The following is a 16,307-nucleotide window of genomic DNA, read 5'->3' as shown; positions in this document are numbered from 1 at the left end:
TACAGGAAAAACAAATTTTAAAAAATGGAAGAAAAAAAAACATTAAGGGCCTCCCCCTTGACCTCCCCTGCCAAACTCCCCTGGCCAACTCCTGTTTGCCCTCCCTGTTCACTTGTTCTGATCGCTCGCTCTCTGGGAGCTTGCTTGCTTCTGTAGTCCCTAGACCAGCTGGAGCAGCTTCCTCTGCTCTGCTCAGCTGGGAGGCTTACATGATTCTTTTCCACAGAACAGAATTTCTTTAACAATTAGTTATTTTTTTCCCCAAAGTGTGCAACTATGATTTGGAAGTAAAATATTTACTTCATATCTTGTCAGCTTTTCTGAGCACATTTCCTGAAGTTTGCCAAACAGGACACCACCTGGTTCGCGTTCATAAGTCCTATTTTTTTTTTTTTACAATATTTTATGTTCACTTATTTGCATCATAATCTGAACATGTGCAATTGTCTAGTAAGCAGTTATCCTTTCCCCCAACTTTCTTATCCAAAGCACCTGTTGGTAGGGACATCAGAGAAATCCGCTGCGGATTCAAATGAGGCCGGATTCTTTGGAATCTAGCCTCAGGGATCTGCAGCAGATTGGGATCACTTACCTCTGCTCTAGGAGGACTGGAGGAGGAATGGCACTTGGCTGTTTCTTCCAGCCAGAGCTGTTCGCCTCCTCCCTGTCCCTGCCGATTGTCTTTACAAAACATGTCTTCTTTTTTTAAAAAAGGCGATCGGGGGGGGGGGGAATGTGCCCATAGACTTATACGCAAATAGAGTCATGAATCTTGCATATAAGTCTATGTGTCCATAGGCTTATATGCAAGATTCACCGCTCTATTTTACATATAAGTCTATGGGCACATCCCCCCCCGATCGCCTTTTAAAAAAAGAAGACTTTTTTGTAAAGGCAATCGTCAGGGACAGGGACGAGGCGAACAGCTCTGGCTGGCAGGAGGGAAGGTAAGCGTCCCCAAGCCAGTTCCCCTCCCCCCCCAGAATCCAAGTGGAGTGTAACCGCTCTGGACGATTCCGGTGGGAGGAACAGATCACCCCCCTGCCCACGGATTCCCCACAGGAACAGATGGTGGGGAATCCATACACCCCTACCTGTTGGCCTTTCCTGAGTTCAGCTCAGAAAATTTCATCTTTCCCATAGCAGACTTCTAGGTGAGTGAAAGGTTCAGTCAAAAGTCACAACATGTCAGCACAAATGCTTCTGCTAGAATTCCACGGTTAGACTCAAGCTTTATGCAGGAATATATATTAATATTTCATTTGTTTCTCCATAAAAATAGTAGTTTAGGAAAGTTTAGCAATTTATGGGAAAAATGTGGAAGACTGATTACTCTTTATTTTGGATGAATAAGGTAGCCTACTATGGAGATTGCTGTAGGAGTCTTGCAAGTTGCAAAGGTTTATGGGGCAAATATTTGTCACACAAGACAAGGTAGACAGAAGCTGGAAGTAACACTACCCAGGAGAGAGATGTATTGAGAGCAGTTTTACCAGCGAAGGTCAAGGAGGGGGCTGAGAGGTTTTATGCTAGGGAAGGAATAGGTAACGTTTTTGGCCCATGGACACATTTGGCAATTTGAGAAACTGTTGCGGGCACCAACATCACAAAATGGCTGCTACGGAAGTCATAGCTAGTCATAAAGGACAAGTAAGTTGCCCAAAGGCCTGTGGACAAGGCTGAGGTGGGGTCTGACAATTCCTTTATCTAACAGTTTTCAGCACCAACAGAAACCTATTTCACAGAAGGCAAACTCTTTTTCTTTCAACCACTCCGACCTCTGCCAGCCAACTCAATCCCCCATCTCTTTTTCTCTCTCACTCTACTCTCTCTCTCTGTCTCTCTCTCTGTTACACACACACATACATGCACATACACACAGAGCCAGCCATCCTCTCTCTCTCTCTCTCTCTCTCTCTCTCGTCCATTTCCTGTTTCTGAGCCCCATCATATAGCCCAAAGGCATTCATGGGAAATGAAGATGGCAGCAGCTGTAGGCCAAGGTGTCAAGAAAAATGTCGGTGGTGTTTAATTTCCTATCCCTCTACTGGGACAATCAAATCCTCCCCTTCCTGATCGTCAGCAAGGGTCCAGACACTGCCCTTTTCAACTTTAACCCTCCCATATTTCCCCACCACTGCTTCCATCTTTTTTCTGACCACTGAAAAACTGTTATGGAAAAAAGGAATGGCTGCATAACGTATTTTAATTGGTAGCATAAGGAACCCTCTCTCTGGAAGCACCCCAGGAGGATTGTGCTTAGGCCCTAAGGCCTAAGCAAATCAGCAAACTCAAGCTAGCCAAAGTTCTCCAAATTCCATCTCAAAGCTTCTTCTGACTTGAGTCCCTATCACGTTGTGGGCGTTGGGGTTTTTTTTTCTTTTCACATGAAATTCTGTGCAAATTTTCATGTGTATTTTCCCAAATGTGTACATTAATTGTGCACATTTTTTAAATGTACACATTCTTCTCCCATTCATTAAAGCATATTTGTGCACATTTTTCAAAAGTACATATTTTTTCATGTGACTTTTTCAAATGTACACATGCTGCGAAACACATTTTTTTAATACACATATCACATTGCAAGTTTGGAAATGTATGGACTTCTGCTATAGATTGCATCTATCCGTGTTCAGTCCGTGTTCAGTCTGGAAGGTGCAAACTGGGTAAATCCTGATCAAAAACAACCTGAAAACGAATTTCTCATACATTTCTAATTATGAGATTGGACACTTTATAACCCTATCGGAACTGTTTTTGTATGCAGAGGTGGAGAATGTTCCCTCCCAACAGAAATGGGTCTCTGTCTTCCTGAATCCATTTTCAGAGTGTCCAGAAATGGATTTATATATGAGCTTCAGCCAAAAGTGGAACTGTGTTGCACCACCAAGCTGGGTGTACGAGATCTCTCTGAGTATGTAGAAGCCTTTGCATCCACTGTCGCCACAGCTGTGAACTAATTGGCAGCCCTCATGACTGCATTTCAGTTAAAAACCAAACACACACACACACAACTCTGGGGATCCAGTTATCTAGATACAATATTTTGGCCCAAGAGGTAAATATTCAATTTATCTTCACAACTATTCTATTCCTTCTTGTCTGACTTTGGGCCCAGGTTTTCACATTTAGAGTCTAGCACAAATGTCCACCAGATCTTTCTTCCGCTGCTCTGAATTCCACCCTGTGCTTTTACAGTTTTCATTATTCTCCTTCTTTGGTTTTGTAATGTTATCATTCACTAACTTTAGGATAGGACAGAGCAGAAATTGAAACAAATGCATCAAAGCATGCTCTAGAGGATTTGTTGCGACAATGAGGATGTATTTTCTGAACCCTTGAAGCATTCTGGAATTGGGTTATTGCCAAAATAAAGGCTGCATTCCAACCCTCACTCCATAGAACCACAATTGCAGCACCAAGTATGTATTTATTGAAAGTGCTCTAAATATTTAATATTCTGTTCACTGCAATCCTTCTTTTCCTTTGACTGATTATATTCAGACATATACAGATCCTAAAGTCGATGCCGAAATCATTGCGCATGAGCTGGGTCATTCTTTTGGCTTCAGTCATGATGACACACCAGCAAATAAAGCCCGGGGCTGTGACTGTAATTGCACCAAGCTTGGCAGCTGTGTCATGGTGGCAGTAGGTCCTGTGTGAGTATTGCTTGATTTAAACAAAAAAACTAGTGTTCTTTGGTTTGGGAATGCAAAGAACTAAATATGACCACGTCTTGCCTTCAAACAGTAACTTACCTTTCTTGTCTATTTTTTCTTACCACTAAAGATGGAGGTAAGTTCAGGAGGCACTCTTTGGGCAAGACCACACATTACATTACATAATTACCAATTTTGTATTTGTTTTTGTTGCTAAATAACAGGAGAGAGAGAGAGAGTGTGTGTGTATGTGTGTGTGTGCGGGCATGTGTGTGCATGTGTGTGATTAAGGTTGGGGGAGGTGGAATTTTACCTAACAGAAGCCGATGAGATTAAGAAGAGGTGGAAATAATACACAGAAGAACTATACAGGAAAGATCTGAATATCCGTGATAGCCATGATAGTGCAGTCACTGAACTTGAGCCGGACATCCTCGAGAGTGAAGTCAAGTGGGCCTTAGGAAGCATGACTAACAGCAAAGCTAGCGGAGATGACAGTCTTCCAGCTGAGCTATTTAAAATCCTAAAAGATGTTGCTGTTAAAGTGCTGCACTCAATATGCCAACAAATTTGGAACACTCAGCAGTGGCCACAAGACTGGAAAAGGTCAGTTTACATTCCAATTCCAAAGAAGGGCAACGCCAAAGAGTGTTCAAACTACCGCACAATTGCGCTCATTTCACATGCCAGCAAGGTGATGCTCAAAATCCTACAAGCTAGGCTTCAGCAGTATGCGAACCGAGAACTACCGGAAGTACAAGCTGGGTTTCGAAGAGGCAGAGGAACTAGAGATCAAATTGCCAACTTTCGCTGGATCATGGAGAAAGCAAGAGAATTCCAGAAAAACATCTATTTCTGCTTCATTGACTACGCTAAAGCCTTTGATTGTGTGGATCACAACAAACTGTGGCAAATTCTTAAAGTGATGGGAGTACCAGACCACCTTACCTGTCTCCTGAGAAACCTGTACGAGGGTCAAGAAGCAACAGTAAGAACCAGACATGGAACGACCGATTGGTTCAAAATTGGGAAAGGAGTACGACAAGGCTACATATTGTCACCCTGCTTATTTAACTTATATGCAGAGTACATCATGAGAAGTGCCGGGTTGGATGAATCAGAGGTCGGAATTAAGATTGCTGGGAGAATTATCAACAACCTCCGATATGCAGACGATACCACCCTAATGGCAGAAAGCGAAGAGGATCTCAAGAGCCTCTTGTTGAGGGTGAAAGAGGAGAGTGCAAAAGCTGGTTTGAAACTCAACATTAAAAAAACTAAGATCATGGCATCTGGCGCCATCACTTGCTGGCATATAGAAGGGGAAGAAATGGAAGCTGTGACAGATTTTATTTTCTTGGGCTCCAAGATCACCGCAGACGGTGACTGTAGCCATGAAATTCAAAGACCCTTGCTCCTTGGGAGGAAAGCTATGGCAAACCTAGACAGCATAGTAAGAAGCAGAGACATCACCTTGCCGACAAAGGTCCGTCTAATCAAAGCTATGGTTTTCCCAGTAGTAATGTATGGCTGTGAAAGCTGGACTATAAGGAAGACTGAGCGCCGAAGAATTGATGCTTTCGAACTGTGGTGCTGGAGAAGACTGTTACGAGTCCCCTGGACTGCAAGGAGGTCAAATCAGTCCATCCCAAAGGAAATCAACCCTGAGTGCTCATTGGAAGGACAGATACTGAAGCTGAAGCTCAAATATTTTGGCCACCTAATGTGAAGAGAAAACTCTCTGGAAAAGACCCTGATGCTGGGAAAGACTGAAGGCAAAAGGAGAAGGGGACGGCAGAGGATGAGATGGCTAGATAGCATCACCGATGCGATGAATATGAACTTGAGCACGCTCCAGGAGAGAGCTCAGGACAGGAAGGCCTGGCGTGTTATGGTCCATGGGGTCATGAAGAGTCGGACATGACTGAACGACTGAACAACAACAACAAGGTGGAATTTAACCCTTTGCTCCCATTACAATCTTGATCTGTATCAGGATCTCAGGGGGACAAACATTTGCTCTTCTCCATGCTGCAGTTGTGATCTTAACTGCCCATTTCCCCCAGCTCCTGCTATTTAGCAAAGAAAAAACAAACATATATCTGCTAATTATGTGCTTAACATAATATTCAGTTTTAGCCCCTATAGGCTTAAAAAAAGCATCCTTGAGTCTTGCCTAATTTCAGTTGCTTTGTCTGCTAAACAGTCTATTTAACTTGTGTAGTAGTAGTAGTAGTAGTAGTAGAAGTAGTAGTAGTATTTGCATTTCTATGCCGCCCAATAGCTGGAGCTCTCTGGGCGGTTTACAAAAATTAAAAACATTAAAAACACAATATACAGAGATTAAAAACCTTTTACATAAAAGCACATAAACAGACAATATACACAAAAGAAACATATCTCTAAAACAACTTCAAACAATCTCAGAAACAAACAACCATAACCATAAGACATTCCAGGATCGATTAAACACTTATCATATGCTGCTGAATGCCTGGGAGAAGAGAAAGGGCTTAACCTGGCGCCGAAAAGATAAGCATGTTGGCGCCAGGCCGGCCTCGCATATGATGTTATTTTAGATTATAAAAGCCCACCTGATTACTGTTTATTACTATGGAAAATGGGGTATACATTTTCCTGAATAAATATTGTAAATTCTAGTTATTTATTCAGAAGCTTTTGGACACATCTCTTGCAACTGCATTTGAAATAAATAAGAGCTATGGAAGAGCTCTACTCTGCTCTAACACAGCTCCCATTCATTTCAATGAGGCTTGTGCAGGAGAATTTTCCAGTGGAATTTGCCCTTGGGACTTCTTCATAATATGCACTTTTAGACAATATAAAAAGCAAAGGTAGCCAAAATTACAAAATCCACATTACAGTAATACCTTTTATTAGGCCAACTCAAAGGTCACTATGGATTTACAAAGGAGAGGGCCTTTTCTGTGGTGGCACCCCAACTTTGGAATGCCTTTCCAAAAGAGATACGATTTGCACTGACTTTTTATTTTCAGCTCCATATTAAAATGTTCCTTTTTGCCCAGACATTTTAAAGTTTTAATATTTAAAATTGTAGGGTTTTTTTAAAGTATGGTTTTTATTTCGACTTTAAAAAATGTTATATATACCTCCCTGGGATCTCTTGTTTATAAATGGAAGTTTATAAATTTTTAATAATGCTAATGATTGATAACGATGTGCAAGCTTTCAGGCTCTCCAGAACTCTTCATCAGGCAAAAAGAAGGATGGAGATGAATTCTGAGTAACAGGTGGATTTTATATTTTCAAAAATGGGGGATTAACCATTGTTTGTTTCTTCTGCTCAGTAACCCTTAGGAGAGTCCCAGGGACAATTCGACACCATCTCAGTACCTGGTAGAGCCTAACTGGGATGTCTGCAGCCTCCTCTCACTTTCGATCTTTGACTGTAACCAGATCCATGGCTTGATCATTAGTCACTTCTCTCCCACAACCTTTTTTTGTTTTTATTTTTTGCTTTGTTTGACACCTTGCCTGATGAAGAGCTCTAGAGAACTTGAAAATTTGCACAGTATTTTGTGACCTCTGAGTTGGCCTATTAAAAGGTTTTGCCCTAATACAAATTCTGTAATTTTAGAAAATAATTATTTTGGACAAGACAATAAGACACAGCAGCCCGGGTGAGTGAGGCTGAACAGATGTGGTGGATGCCTTAATGGCCTTAACGCCCTGAGCACCCTATTGTGCTGCTTTCTCTATAAAGAAACAATACTTAAGATTTTTAAAAGAAATTTTAAAGATTTATGAAACAGTAGAAATAATATCTACTGTGATGCATGGTGATCTCTCTAGAGATAGCTTCCCCCTTTCTATGCCAGTTAGCAAGAGGATCTAACTAATCTCAACACATATACAACAAATCTTAAAGAGTGTACTCTTCCCACATCTATATACACCACCTTGAGTTTCATTGGAAGTTTTCTTTGGAAAAGAAAAGCAAGTTAACAAGCAATTCTAGTAAAGAATTATGCAAATAAATACAGTTTTTACAAGGACTGTTATATGGTAAAGCAATTTATTTTATTTAATAGATTTATATACTGCTTACCATATTTAAAAAAATATCTCCTAGCAGTTCTAGAAGAAGTGACATCATTTGACAAAGGGGAGACTCCAGAGGGGAGGTTTTTATCAGGAGGGTGGCTGAAAAACAGGATGAACTCCAACCTGTCCACCTAAAGTCAACATTTTGATACTAATATTGAAATAGGTATTTACCCTACATTTTCTCCCCTCCATAAGAAGATGAAACCTTTTGGTTACAACTGGGTGGTGATGTAAATGTCATGCAACAGCTGCTGTCGATGAATAAATATCTTCTCACTGCAGCATGTTGATAGGCATCTTGTTCGTTTCCAGATGCAAATATATTGCCAAATGATGGCCTTAACAACAGCAAAGCATATTGGAATAATCGAGTTCTCTGCATGATGCATGTTGTTCTGCATGCTGACTTTCCCCAGTTAGATCACTGACCTCAGGGTCCTCAAGCTCAAGAGTGCACTCTCTGGGTCTGGATTTGAGTGGCCAAGCTTGGCACTGACAGGCTGCAAAACAGCGGAGGCTGACTTACTGATACACTGTGCGATGTGCCACAGCAATTGTTTGTGTCCAGTAGGGGGAGTTGGGCTAAACAGACACTTTGGCATATCCTAAAGGCCTCATCCCTCTTTATTACTTCATCATATAAAGGCAGGGCAAATTGTTAGGAACATAGGAAGCTGCTCTATACTGAATCAGTATAGAGCACTCATCCATCTAGCACAGAATTCTCTACATCAGCCTTCTCCACCGTGGTGCCTTCCAGATGTTTGGAGCTGCAACTTCCAGTGTTCCTGACCATTGGTCATACTGGCTGAGGCTGAGGAGAGTTGAAGACCAACGCATCTGGAGGGCCCCACGTTGGGGAAGGCTGGTCTGTACTGATTGGCAGCAGCTTTCCAAGGTTTCTTGGAGATAGGTCTTTCTCAGCCCTACCTGGAGACGCTGGGGGTTGACCCTAGGACCTTCTGCACACAAAGCAGGTGCTCTGCTTGTGAGCTACAGCCCGTCTGTTGCTCAGAGGTTACACTTGATTCCTCTTTGACCGGCAGCATTGGTACAAACTTCCAGCTACAGCAAATAATTTCTTCTTTTCCTTAGTTTAAATATCTGTCTGTGATTCCTAATGAAGATATAAGTGGAGGTGTGTGGTTTTATATGTTTTATCCTGGTTTTAATATTTGACATATTGTTTTAACTAGCTATTGTTGTTTTTATGTTTTGTTTTATGCTGTGTGAGAAAGTTTTGAAATAGTTACATCATACTGGACAATAATGTATTCTATTACAGAAAATGTAAAAGACTGAGTAATTGCAGCAGGGAGGTATATTACGATACAATAAGCAAACCAGGAAAAGAATGCTTACTTGACATACCTACTAAAATATTTAGAAAAAAGGTGTGTGGAAATGGTGTCATTGACGACAATGAAGAGTGTGACTGCGGCCATGACGAGGTTAGACTTTCAGTACATATGGAAGAATTAAAAAAATGTTCATGTTCGTTACCTAGTCCTGGAATTACTCTGGAGAACAATGGGGGATCCTAGTTTTCAGTACTGTATGTTTAGCAAATTAAAGCAGCAATCCTGTACAAACTTACTTGGGAGGAAGTCCAGCTAAATTCAGGGGCATACATCTGAACAGATGTATAGGATTGCACTGTAAGCCACTTAGTTTAAATGTGGACTGGGCCAAATACTTGCAGGTCTGGAGCACCAAACTGAATAGAAAGAAGAGCGAAGATTTGCTTTTTCAGGGAGGAAAAAAAAACCCTTGCCAAAATTACCAGTTTAAATCTGAAAATTAAGGACCCCTTCTCTTTCTTAATCTCTCTCTTAAACACACACATTATTATTATTAAATTATTATTATTATTAAATTTATTAATCGCCCATCTGGCTGGTCACCCAGCCACTCTGGGCGATGTACAACATACAATAAAACAGTTTAAAACAATAAAATTCTATAGTAAAAACATTTTCTAAAATACCCTAACCCACCCCAAATTCCTGCCTGAACAACCACGTTTTTAATGCACGACGGAAGCTCATTAAAGAGGGGGCATGGCGGAGTTCCCTAGGGAGGGAGTTCCACAGAGTGGGGGCCACCACAGAAAAGGCCCTCTCCCTCGTCCCCACCAGTCTAGCTGTCCTGGCTGATGGGACAGAGAGAAGGCCATCCGAGGCTGATCTTGTTAAGCGGCCTGTCTGGTGCTGCTGGAGGCGCTCCTTAAGATAGGCTGGGCCGGAACCATATAGGGTTTTAAAGGTCAAAACCAACACCTTGAATTTGGCCAGAAAACAACTGGTAACCAGTGCAACTCATTCAGCACTGGAGTGATGTGATCTCGCCGGCGGCTGCCTTTAATCAGGCGAGCCACCGCGTTCTGTACCAGCTGCAGTTTCCGAACCATCTTCAAGGGTAACCCAACGTAGAGCGCATTACAGTAGTCTAAACGAGATGAGACCAGGGCATATACTACCGATGGGAGCAGATGGTGGGGAAGGAAGGGGCGCAGCCGCCGTATCAGATGGAGTTGATACAGCGCTGTCCGGCTCACAGCTGACACCTGAGCCTCCATGGACAGCTGGGAGTCCGAAATGACCCCCAGGCTGCGGACCTGGTCTTCCAAGGGTAGCCGTACCCCATTCAACACCAGGTCAACATCCCCTAGCCTCCTCTTGTCTCCCACCAAAAGTACCTCGGTCTTGTCAGGGTTCAGCTTCAGCTTATTCCTCCCCATCCAGCCACTCACCATCTCCAGACATTTGGACAGGAATTCTATGGCCAACCTTGGTGAAGATTTGAACGGGAGGTAGAGCTGCGTGTCATCCGCATATTGATGACATCGCACCCCAAACCTCCTGCTGATAGCCCCCAGCGGCTTCACATAGATATTAAATAGCATCGGGGAGAGGATGGAACCCTGTGGCACCCCACAAGTGAGTGGCCACGGGTCCGAAACCTCCTCTCCCAGTGCTACCCTCTGGTATCTGCCGAAGAGGAAGGACCGGAACCACCGCAATACGGTGTCTCCAATGCCCAACCCCTCCAGGCGGTCCAGGAGGATACTGTGGTCAACGGTATCAAAAGCCGCTGAGAGGTCGAGGAGAACAAGGAAGGAGCATTCACCCCTATCCAGAGCCCTCCTCATATCATCTACCAAGGCGACCAAGGCCGTTTCTGTCCCATGCCCAAGCCTGAAGCCCGACTGAAATGGGTCTAGATAATCAGTTTCTTCCAAGTGTGCCTTCAACTGCATCACCACCACCCGCTCAATCACCTAGCCCAAAAATGGCAGTTTCGAGAGTGGGCGAAAGTTGTTCAGAACTTGGGGATCCGAGGAGGGCTTCTTTAACAGTCTTATCACTGCCTCCTTGAGGGCTGATGGCATCACTCCCTCCTCAAGGGAGGCGTTCACCACTGCCCTGATCCCCTCACCCAGTCTCTCTCTGCAGCCCATAATGAGCCACGATGGGCAAGGATCAAGCAAGCAGGTGGTCGGCCTTACAGATGAAAGCACCTTGTCCACTTCATCAGGAGGAAGAAGCTGGAACTAGGGATGGCGGAGAATTTCTCCCCGAATCTTCGGGGGGCCGAGCGCCAACGCATTCGGCCCCCCGAAATCGGCGGTGAAATTCTCCACCCCCCCTGCCCCCCCCTTGGGATGGGACTTACCTTTGGCAAATGTCCCTCCCATCGGCGGGTCCCAGCGGTGGTTCGTCGGCCTTTCGTCGGGGGCGGGGGCGGCAGCCGGTCTTTTGACCGGCTGCCGCCGCCGCCATTACAAAGTGTAAAAAAAAAACCCATGATAGGCTACATAACGATTAACGTAGCCTATCACGGCTAGATTTCCAAAGTCAGCCGTGATAGGCTACGTAAATCGTTACGTAGCCTATCACGGGTGACTTTGAAAAAAAAAAAAAGTGCGTACACAAATGGCGGCACCCTATCGGCGCCGCCATTTGCGTTCCTTATTTGGTCCCGGTAGTCTACATAAAGATTTACGTAGACTACGCTGTAGACTACCCCACCAGGGTCTCGACCAAGTGGCCGTTGGCGTGCCCCAGAGAATCCCCAAGCGCGTTCAGGAATCCATTTGGATCCATAAGACGCCTGGGGCGGACCATTTTAATGGGTCCTCCACCTCTGCAGAGGGGTTGTGGAACCGAGAAGTCCAACGTCACCAGATAGTGATCTGACCATGACAAGGGGGTGGTGGATATACCCCCGACTTCCAGATCACTCCCCGCTTCTCCAGAAACAAACACAAGGTCTAGCGCATGACCGGCAGCCGGCTACACACACCTGTTTGCATGTAGTAGTGGCAAATGATGGGTTAATTAATCTACAATTAGTCATTAGGGTAACTTTGGGCTGTTTAACCCACAATTAACCCATAGTGCTGGATTCACACATCATAGAGAAACCTCCGACCAGGCTGATTGGAGATTGCATATTCAAAATGGCAGTGGCACATGCCACAGAAAATTATGGGTTAATTAACCCACGATTTGCTGCTGTTACATGCAAACAGGGTGGTGTGGGACCTAGTTTTCTGTGGTGCAATCCCCCACTGGAGATGTGTGTTAATATTACAGCATATGGGCAGGCCAATTGTATTAGTGTCTCTCAGAACCAGCATCCGCATTTCATGGGAAGAGATGCTTAGGGAAGGAAGTCTTAGGGTGCAATCCTATGCATGTTTAGACAGAAAGAAGTCCTACAACTCCCTGGCTGGAGCATGCTGGACTTTTTGTAGGACTTGTAGGGCTTTTTTTCTGACTAAATATGCATAGGTCTGCACCCTTAAGCAATCAGCTCTGCACCCTCAAACACTCTCCAGCCACATAAAAAAATGGTTCGCACACCCCTGCAAAAGGGGCCTCAGTAGATATGGGGTGTGTCTTAATGTGAGGGATTTGTCTTAATTTTAGATAAATCTACCTTAGATTTGTGAGGCAGACATTTTTTTTCCTGAAAAACAATTTAATTGTGCAGATCATCACCCCCCTTAAAAAAAATCTTGTTCAGTGCCAATTCCTCTTCCCCACCCTCAACTGCTTTTTCTTTTTCTTCATGCATGAAGCACAGAATCAAGAAATAACATTTTTCTTCTCTGCTACAGCCTGCCAGAATCTACAAGCACCACAATCAGGGCTTTCCCCCCTCTACTCTCTAGATTAGATAAGTATACAAATCACCTAAATTAAAAGTATTCTAACAGCCATAAGGCAGCTTACCATTTCCAGCGCTTGGCATTTCACAGCTAGCCCTCCTCCTACAATCAAATAGCTAAAAACTATTAAGCCTTCCCGTGAAAAGATAAAAGGTATTGCTTGTTGCCTTGCTATCTTGCCTGCTCAAACTAAAGCAGTTTAGAGGCCCTTTGGCCAGGACAGTTTCACTTCCCATTCTCTGGAAAGCCCTGGGCTCTCTTGGCTCTGCAGCAGACACTCACTGCTGCAGGTCTCAGAAATAGCACCAATGGTCAGCCCTGCTGGGTTTGGGGTCCCTCCTGCATATTCTGCTGAGTGGGGATCAGAAACTAATGTTCCAAAGTCTTGCCCTGACAGTGCCACTGTCCCTGAGAAGCAGCATGTTTGAAAACCACAGATGTAAATTATATCCATTGTCTTTACAGAATTCTGTTTTGGAAATCCCTCAAGCTGATGCTCTTCTTATAAACCACAAATGAGCTGGTGAGCATTAAGCATGTTTTCTTCCTTTATCAGGAATTAGATGGATCTGGAATTCTGGATTTATTCACAAAACCTTCAAGAAAAAAGCAACACCCTCAGGTAACTGGATACAAAGTTGCTAGAATTACACTGTTCCCTCTGTTAGACTTTGCTGCATGTCATGTGGTATTTTGCTAGAATTACACTGTTCCCTCTGTTAGACTTTGCTGCATGTCATGTGGTATTTTGCTAGAATTACACTGTTCCCTCTGTTAGACTTTGCTGCATGTCATGTGGTATTTTGCTAGAATTACACTGTTCCCTCTGTTAGACTTTGCTGCATGTCATGTGGTATTTTGCTAGAATTACACTGTTCCCTCTGTTAGACTTTGCTGCATGTCATGTGGTATTTTGCTAGAATTACACTGTTCCCTCTGTTAGACTTTGCTGCATGTCATGTGGTATTTTGCTAGAATTACACTGTTCCCTCTGTTAGACTTTGCTGCATGTCATGTGGTATTTTGCTAGAATTACACTGTTCCCTCTGTTAGACTTTGCTGCATGTCATGTGGTATTCTGTTCATAGTAGTACCTCTGTCAGTGTGATGTGGGATGCAGATGGTTGACACTGCATAGCTGCCCCATTCAGTTTCATGCTGCATGCAAGCAAGAAAGGCTGACCTGGACTTGGCTGCCTATCTGAAGCACATTATGTGGTAACAATACGATGCTTCATCTATGTGAGAAAATGGGAGCTCTCACCTGATACTAAAGAGCTCTGATTCATTACCAGTTGCTTGTATGAGCATCTGTACACCAGCCTAAAATCCCGCATTTACAATAGGGCTTTCTGCTTCTGTTTTAAATGCAGAATCACAACAGACTCCCTTTACATGCACTTACTTTCCCTCCTTTCCCGCATAATCTGAGTTGTCAATATGTTTAACTATACAGCCGCTAGATGGTGCTGTGGTTAGGGGTGGCGGAGAAATCCACCACGGACTCCAATGAGGCCAGATTCTAAAGAATCCGGCCCCCTGGAGTCCATGGCAGAACGGACTACCCCCCCGCCACTCCCCGAAATCCCCCCGGGATGGACCCTACCTGGCGGCAGCGGCTGCTCCGGGTCGTTGTCTTCATTCCGTAGCCATCCACTGCCAGGCTACGGAACAAAATGGCAGCCAGTGTCGTGGCCGCCATTTGCGTCCCTCCCGTGGCTGTGATTGGCTACATAAATATTTACGTAGCCTATCACAGCAAAGAGCAGGGACGCAAATGGCAGCCGCTGCGCCATTTGAGTCCCTGCTCTTTCCGTGATAGGCTACGTAAATATATATGTAGACTATCACGCCCTAATGTAGGGATGCAAATGGTGGCCGCTACGCCGACCGCCATTTGCGGCCGCAGCAGCCCGGCAGCGGACAGCAGTCCGGCTGCGCATGGGCCCAGCCGGTGACTCTGTGGACTTGCTGCAGAGTGGAACCAGCCAGGCAGGATTCCGGGGGGAGGGATGCATCGCCTCCCCGCCCTCGGTGGACGCCGCCACCTGGAACGGTGAGTGGGGTTCGTACACCCCTAGCTGTGGTCTAGCTCCTCATTGCGGGTTTTCCTCTTCTCACGGAGGGAACTCAAGTGGAACTCCAATGCTGTAATTTGATAGCAAAACTGTTAAAGCAAAACAGCAAAACTGTTAAAGTTGGATCTACTTTTAAGTACTTGGATGGGAGACCGCCTGGAAATCAGGCTTCCTGCACCGAGCAAGGGGTTGGACTCGATGGTCTTGTAGGCCCCTTCCAACCCTATGATTCTATGAGTCTATAATTCTTAGACAAAACACAAGAGACAAATTACAGCAGCACGTTATAATTTGTTTTAATTAAAATGTAACGTCAGAAATGCCTTTTCATGTAGTCTGGGACTCCATGAAAGCAGTAATACAGGGATACTGCATCAAGGAAATGAACTATATGGAGAAAAAACAAGAGAATGAGAGAGATGTTATTAACGATTATTCATAAATTGGAAAGCCATCATAAAGCAAATAAGAAACTACAGACTCCAGATACCCCCTATATCACAATGACGTTAAACTATACCAACCAAAAGTTTTATGAATGTTGTCCCCAAAGCTCCAAGGTTTTGGCTAAGTACATAAGAGAAAGAGATAATTGCTAACTGCATTTATTCAGCCAGGAAGGGAACAGCTATAACCACACACACAAAAATGCATTAACTTATAAATATTTTTATTTATTATTTATTTATTACATTTCTAATCCACCTAATAACTAATGTTCTCTGGGCTGATATAATGAAACTTATACCGAGTGGTTCAAAATTGGGAAAGGAGTATGACAAGGCTGCATATTGTCACCCTGCTTATTTAACTTATATGCAGAGTACATCATGAGAAACGCCGAGTTGGATGAATCACAGGTCGGAATTAAGATTGCCGGGAGAATTATCAACAACCTCAGATACGCAGACGATACCACCCTTATGGCAGAAAGCGAAGAGGATCTAAAGAGCCTCTTGTTGAGGGTGAAAGAGGAGAGTGCAAAAGCTGGTTTGAAACTCAACATTAAAAAAACGAAGATCATGGCATCTGGCCCCATCACTTGCTGGCATATAGAAGGGGAAGAAATGGAAGCTGTGACAGATTTTACTTTCTTGGGCTCCAAGATCACTGCAGACGGTGACTGTAGCCATGAAATTAAAAGACGCTTGCTCCTTGGAAGGAAAGCTATGGCAAACCTAGACAGCATAGTAAGAAGCAGAGACATCACCTTGCCGACAAAGGTCCGTCTAATCAAAGCTATGGTATTCCCAGTAGTAACGTATGGCTGTGAGAGCTGGACTGTAAAGAAGGCTGAGC

General features: G+C 44.0%; 1 pseudogene across 1 annotated transcript in view; it reads left to right on the top strand.

Moving 5' to 3' along the window:
- LOC146349260 (disintegrin and metalloproteinase domain-containing protein 26A-like) overlaps positions 1 to 16,307 on the top strand; it is a 107,973-nt pseudogene that overhangs the window by 30,555 nt on the left and 61,111 nt on the right. The window contains exons 10-12 of the transcript XR_014789352.1: positions 3,508 to 3,665; positions 9,040 to 9,205; positions 13,487 to 13,552. The product of XR_014789352.1 is annotated as a disintegrin and metalloproteinase domain-containing protein 26A-like (transcript). The remainder of the gene's footprint in view (positions 1 to 3,507; positions 3,666 to 9,039; positions 9,206 to 13,486; positions 13,553 to 16,307) is intronic.

Source organism: Heloderma suspectum, chromosome 3 (genome assembly GCF_057233095.1).
Source record: "Heloderma suspectum isolate Gila_16-S chromosome 3, 16-S_ref, whole genome shotgun sequence".
In the NCBI taxonomy this organism is placed as follows: Eukaryota; Metazoa; Chordata; class Lepidosauria; order Squamata; family Helodermatidae; genus Heloderma; species Heloderma suspectum.
Note: the sequence above shows the minus strand (reverse complement) of the source record. Positions and strands in the feature narration are given on the sequence as shown.